The following is a 7,092-nucleotide window of genomic DNA, read 5'->3' as shown; positions in this document are numbered from 1 at the left end:
CAGCAAAAAACCCTAATCAAAAAACCATCCTGAGATTACAAGAACCCATGTGCCAACTCATGGCACATGGGGAGAACCTCAGTCCACTAGAGCTACCAGCTAGCATAGAGACATAATAAGCAAGCTGGACAAAAAAACCAAACAACTGAAAATCAGCACTTAGCTTATCCTGAAAGATCTGGGAGCAGGTAGGCAGGAACCAAACTGAGCACATCTGAATACATTGATAGCTGGCAAGGGAATGACAAAGGCCAGGCTAAATAGGAAACACCCAGCCTCTGATGGACAGGTGGAACCCAGAAACCGCAACCCACCAAAGTCACCCAGTACCAGCCGTAACCACCAGAGGGAGCCCACAAACAGAATCCACAACAGAGGGAGCACAGTGACTTTTTGAACACAAAAATGGCTGGAATCAATGGTGGGTGGCATGTTGTGTTGGGAGACCCCCTGATGTACCTAAACAGTGCAACTCCCCCCAAATTCTAACTACAACCCTAACACCAACACACTGAACGGAAACACTTAACTAAAGGGGTGATTAACTCAAACCCCCTTTTTTTTTTATTTTGATCACTGGGATAGGGTCCATCACAGAAAACTGAACCAACAGGAAAAATTGATGACAACCAGCAAATCTTGGCAGGTGCACTGCGCATGCGCCCACCATTTTCTTCTCAAAGGACAGGACTGGCAGATGCAGGAGGGTCAAGGGACACTGGAGGTACCCCATTTCTCTCTACTTTAATGTGCTAGATCATAGAGAAATTAAAATTGGAAATCGGCTTTTTGTAGTCGCTGTTATTTGGTGAATAAGGCCTCTTTCACACTTCAATTTTTACAATCTGTACAGGATCCGTCAGAATGTTTAAAAGACGGATCCTGTGCAGATTGTAAAAAAACGTGTGCACTGGGCCCGTTTTTCTGACGGACCTGTCGAGGCTATATGCACCTGTTGAGGCTATATGCACCCGTTGTGTATGAGTCTTCGCAGCGGTTTTCCGCTGCTTAAACGCATACTCAACCCAAGTTAAAAAAAAACAAAAAAAAAAACATTTTGACAGGAGCTCATAGACGTAAGTGTGAAAGAGGCCCAACTGATTGCAACACTAGGGATGTAAAAACTGGCCCGAATCATGTTCAGGGGTCTCAGCTACCCCCAGCATCTGAGACCTGAGATTTTCAGGAGCTGGGGCGCTATAACCTTATTTCTCAGCGCCATTAAAGCAGCATGAGGAATAAGTACCCTTAACTGCTGCCGTTAAAAGGTGAAGGCGATCATTAAGAGGTTAAACATAACTGTAGACAAGTCACATGCAAGCTACCATTTTCTGCATTTTATATGCAGCATTTTTACTGTGAACCTAGTAAACATATCAAGGTTATCTACAGATGACCAAGTTTAGAGAAAAAAAAGTTTTGAAGTTTTTATTTGTAATTAAACAATTTTGCTGAACCATTCATCTTCAGAGTGCCATGTTGAGCAAACTGCCATCTAAAAACAAAAACAAACAATTTTGTTAAACAGAAGAGAAAAAAAAAAAAACTTAACACAATGACATCTATATAAGTGGATATCACTACTATCGCGTGACTCAAAATAAGATTAAAACAAGAGAGAGGGGAAGGAAAAAAACAAAACCAAAAAAAAAAATAAAAAAAATAAGACATAGGAGCACCTGCGAGATGGTGAGTTGAGATAAAAATCTTCATTTATTAGTTTCCACAACGCATTTCAACCGAATAGCTCAGTCTTCCTCAGGTGGCAGTTATAGGTAGAGTGGGGTGGGAAAAGTATATAAAAGGGAAAGCAGCCTGTGAACAAATCTGACAATTCCACAGTCCGCCCACAGTTAAAACGGGCCAATCAAGGCCACACTAAGAATGTTAACAAGGATGATGCAAAATAAGATACACAAGATACAAAAATAAAAATCTAAAAATTAAATGACAAACAACAACAGTACACATAATATATGAATAGCAGCATGCATATGTGTATATTTTATTACGTAGTTTTCTCAATAGTGAGGTTCAACTTCTCAGGGGCCAGTGTGCCAACCTTAAAAATCCAGAAACTCTCCCTTAACCCCTTCATGACCTTGGGATTTTCCATTTTTCCGTGTTTATTTTTCGCTCCCCTCCTTCCCAGAGCCATAACTTATTTATTTTTCAGTCAATTTGGCCATGTGAGGGCTTATTTTTTGCGGGACGAGTTGTACTTTTGAACATCATTGGTTTTACCATGTCGTGTACTAGAAAAACAGGAAAAAAATTCCAAGTGCGGTGAAATTGCAAAAAAAGTGCAGTCCCACACTTGTTTTTTGTTTGGCTTTTTTGCTAGGTTCACTAAATGCTAAAACTGACCAGCCATTATCATTCTCCAGGTAATTTTGAGTACATAGGTAAAAAATAACCTAGTCATGTTAGGTATCTAAGTGGTGAAAAAAAAAAAAAAAAAAAATTTGTGCCATTTTCCGATAAACGTAGCGTCTCCATTTTTCATGATCTGGGGTCGGTTGAGGGCTTATTTTCTGCGTGCCGAGCTGGCGTTTTTAATGATACCATTTTGGTGCAGATACGTTCCTTTGTTCGCCTGTTATTGCATTTTAATGCAATGTTGCGCCGACCAAATAAACGTAATTCTGGCGTTTCGAATTTTCTCGTTACGCTGTTTAGCGATCAGGTTAATGCTTTTTTTATTGATAGATCGGGCGCTTCTGAACGCAGCAATACCAAATATGTGTAGATTTGATTATTTTTTTATTGATTTATTTTGATTAGAGCGAAAGGGGGGGTGATTTAAACCTTTATTTTTCTCACATTTTTTTTACTTTCGCCATGCTTCAATAGCCTCCATGGGAGGCGAGAAGCTGGCACAACACGATCGGCTCTGCTACATAGCAGCGTTCTGATGTTCGCTGCCATGTAGCAGAAATACAGGTGTGCCGAGTGCTGACCACAGGGTGGTGCCCACAGCTGCTGGGGATCAGTAACCATAGAGGTCTCAAGGACCTCTATGGTTACTATTCAGAAGGATCGCCGACCTCCGATCATGTGACGAGGGTCGGCGATGCGCTCATTTCCGGCCGCCTGGCCTGGCCGGAAGCGCCGGTTAAATGCCGCTGTCTGCGTTTGACAGCGGCATTTAACTAGTTAATAGCGGCGGGTGAATCACGATTTCATCAGCCGCTATTGCGGGCACATGTTAGCTGTTCAAAACAGCTGACATGTCCCGGCTTTGATGCGGGCTCACCGCGGAGCCCTGCATCAAGCAGGGGATATGACCTCGGACGTACCATCCCGTCCGAGGTCAGAAAGGGGTTAATCTATTATACCGGTCAGGCCAATCATCTGGAATCTGGTCCATGACAGCAAGTTTTAATGTATTCAAATTGTTTTGATGCACTAAAGGAGAAGTGTTTAGAAAGACTATGTAGCATGAACCCATTACTTATGTTTTGAGGCTTTGTGCACACAATGCGGAATTAGTGCGGATCCGCAGCGGATTTATCCATGCAGAAACGCTGCACTTCCGCACAGTGATTTACAGGTAAATCAATAGAAAAAAAAAAAAAAGCTGTGCTAACGGTGCGGAAAAATCCGCATGAAAACCGCTGCGGATCAAAAGTAGCATGCTGCTTCTTTTGTGCGGAACTGCAGCGTTTGACCCCTTCCATAATAGAAATCTGCAGGGGTAAAAACTGCAGAAAATCCGCATCAAAAACCAACAAAATGCGTTTCCTGCCAGGAGATGAAGATTGTGGGGAAAATTCTGCACCCCAATTCGCAATGTGTGCACATAGCCTGACGGTGCTTGTTGAGTCTAGCATGCATCATCTGTATCGTCCGACCAATGTACTGCGAGCCACAACCACATTCAGTTAGATAAGTGACGTAGCAGGATTGGCAGCCATCATTGCAGTTGATTTTGAAGCTGGCACCTGTAGTACGGGACTTGGAATTCCTGTGTCCCATTCAATATGGAAGCACAGCACAGGCACTTAGGGGTTTTGCATGCAAAACAACCTGGTCTAGGGCATATCCAGGTTGTGCAAGAAGATGAGGACTTGAGAGTTATATTGCTGGGGGCGACAAGATTCCGAAGAGTACAATTTTTTTTAAAGATCGTTCTAGGTTGTGCAGGTATGTGCATTGATAATATAGTGTCCCCTTTATGGATAAACCAATGTTTCCTATCAAATTACGTATAGTGGTGTAGGATTGGTTAAAAGTAGTGATAAAACTCCTGTTCAAGCCTTCTTTAAAGTAGCTGCTATTCTAAACATTTCAGGAGCAAAGGTTATCCTAAAAAGCTGTTATGTGATGCCTTTACTAAAGCCAAAAATTTACACAAAAGAAATGTATAGAGAAAATAAAAATCTAAGGACAACATGCCGGATAAATCCTCCAATGGAGTGAACAGGAGTTTCATCACTACTTTTAAACAATCCCACACCACTATACGTAATTGATTAAAAAACAAAAACATCGGTTTATCCTTAACCCCTTTCTGACCTCGGACGGGAAAGTACGTCCGAGGTCAGAAGCCCCACTTTGATGCGGGCTCGCTGCCAAAGCCGGGACATGTCAGCTGTTTTGAACAGCTGACATGTGCCCGTAATAGACGCGGGCAGAATCGCGATCTGCCCGCGCTTTTTAACTAGTTAAATGCCGCTGTCTAACGCAGACAGCGGCATTTAACCGGCGCTTCCGGCCGGGCGGCCGGAAAGGAGCTCATCGCCGACCCCGTCACATGATCGGAGGTCGGCGATGCTTCTACATTGTATCCATAGAGGTCCTTGAGACCTCTATGGTTACTGATCCCCGGCAGCCGTGAGCGCCACCCTGTGGACAGCGCTCACAGCACACCCGCATTTCTGCTACATAGCAGCGAACATCAGATCGCTGCTATGTAACAGAGCCGATCGTGTTTTGCCAGCTTCTAGCCTCCCATGGAGGCTATAGAAGCATGGTTAAAGTAAAAAAAAAAAAAAAATTGTGGAAAAAACAAAAATGTAAAAGTTTAAATCACCCCCCTTTTGCCCCAATCAATATAAATCAATAAAAAAAACAAACAAAAAAAAACAAACCTACACATATTTGGTATCGCCGTGTTCAGAATCGCCCGATCAATAAAAAAAAAAAGCATTAACCTGATCACTAAATGGCGTAGCGAGAAAATAAAAGAAAAAGAAACGCCAGAATTACGTTTTTTTGGTCGCCGTGACATTGCATTAAAATGCATTAACTGGCGATCAAAAGAACGTATCTGCACCGAAATGGTATCATTAAAAACGCCAGTTCGGCAAAAAATAAGCCCTCAACCGACCCCAGATGAAAAATGGAGACGCTACGGGTATCGGAAAATGGCACATTTTTTTTTTTTTTTTTTAGCCAAGTTTGGAATTTTTTTTTCACCACTTAGATAAAAAATAACCTAGTCATGTTAGGTGTCTATGAACTCGTACTTTCAAGCAAATAAGGTACCACACTAGTGCTGAAACATGCAAACATGAAACATGAAAATTTAACTGCATTACTGCACTAGAAATAAGAAAAATGAGAGCGTTTAGCGCATAAAAAAAGCCAATGTTATGTGTACCTGGTAGCCACTTTACGGCATCTCTTAGGGTACCGTTACACTAAACGATTTACCAACGATCACGACCAGCGATACGACCTAGCCGTGATCGTTGGTAAGTCGTTGTGTGGTCGCTGGAGAGCTGTCACACAATCAGCTCTCCAGCGACCAACGATGCCGAAGTCCCCTGGTAACCAGGGTAAACATCGGGTTACTAAGCGCAGGGCCGCGCTTAGTAAACCGATGTTTACCCTGGTTACCATTGTAAAAGTTAAAAAAAAAAAAAAATAAAATAAAATAAAACCACATACTCACATTCTGGTGCCCGGCGTCCGCTTCCCTGCACTCCTCCTGCATCCTGTGTCAGCGCCGAACATCTCCGGCATCTCCCACAGAGCAGAGCGGTGACGTCACCACTCTGCTTTATGGCCGGCACTTACACAGGATTCAGGAGGAGTGCAGGGAAGCGGACGCCGGGCACCGGAATGTGAGTATGTGTTTTTTTTTTTTACATTTACGATGGTAACCAGGGTAAACATCGGGTTACTAAGCGCAGCCCTGCGCTTAGTAACCCGATGTTTACCCTGGTTACAAGTGAACGCATCGCTGGATCGGTCACACACACCGATCCAGCGATGACAGCGGGAGATCCAGCGACAAAATAAAGTTCCAAACGATCTGCTACGACGTACGATTCTCAGCGGGGTCCCTGATCGCTGCTGCGTGTCAGACCCAGCGATATCGTATGGATATCGCTGGAACGTCACGGATCGTACCATCGTAGCGACCAAAGTGCCACTGTGAGACGGTACCCTTATACCAGGTCCTACAATTTCCTTCCTCACTGAGAATAAACGTCTCACTGAGAATAAACCTTGTGAGACTACCATTCTCTCTCTGTGGAAGGGTAATGGACCTGCTGCAATTCAAACACCTGTGACTAGGAGGCGGAGTGCTCGGTCAGGAGGCTAAATACTACATTTGTAAAAACTGACCGTCACATCCATACACAGACCAAGTGTGAACAGGTGCTAAACCTAGAGTCGCCAACTCCTATACATACAAGCAAATAAGGTAGCACACTGTAGCGCTGAAACATGCAAACATGAAAATTTAACTGCATTACTGCACTAGAAATATGAAAAATGAGAGTGAGGAAGGAAATCATAGGACCTGGTATAAGAGAGATGCCGTAAAGTGGCTACTCTAGGTTTAGCATCTGTTCACACTTGGTCTGTGTATGGATGTGACGGTCAGTTTTTCCAAATATGAACTCGTACTGACCTGGAGAATCATAATGGCAGGTCAGTTTTAGCATTTAGTGAACCTAGCAAAAAAGCCAAACAAAAAACAAGTGTGGGACTGCACTTTATTGCAATTTCGCCTCATTTGGAATTTTTTTCCTGTTTTCTAGTACACAACATGGTAAAACCAATGATGTTGTTCAAAAGTACAACTTGTCCCGCAAAAAGTAAGCCCTCACATGGCCAAATTGACTGAAAAATAAA

At 43.1% G+C, this 7,092-nt stretch overlaps 1 protein-coding gene across 1 annotated transcript in view; it reads right to left on the bottom strand.

Moving 5' to 3' along the window:
• Positions 1–1,414: 1,414 nt before the first annotated feature.
• RPS28 (ribosomal protein S28) overlaps positions 1,415–7,092 on the bottom strand; it is a 53,626-nt gene continuing 47,948 nt past the window's right edge. The window contains exon 4 of the mRNA XM_077254468.1: positions 1,415–1,495. The gene's annotated coding sequence lies outside the window, so the exon portion shown is untranslated. The remainder of the gene's footprint in view (positions 1,496–7,092) is intronic.

Source organism: Ranitomeya variabilis, chromosome 1, assembly GCF_051348905.1.
Source record: "Ranitomeya variabilis isolate aRanVar5 chromosome 1, aRanVar5.hap1, whole genome shotgun sequence".
Lineage (NCBI taxonomy): Eukaryota > Metazoa > Chordata > Amphibia > Anura > Dendrobatidae > Ranitomeya > Ranitomeya variabilis.
The sequence above is the reverse complement of the archived record's forward strand: the minus strand, read 5'-3'. Positions and strand labels throughout refer to the sequence as shown.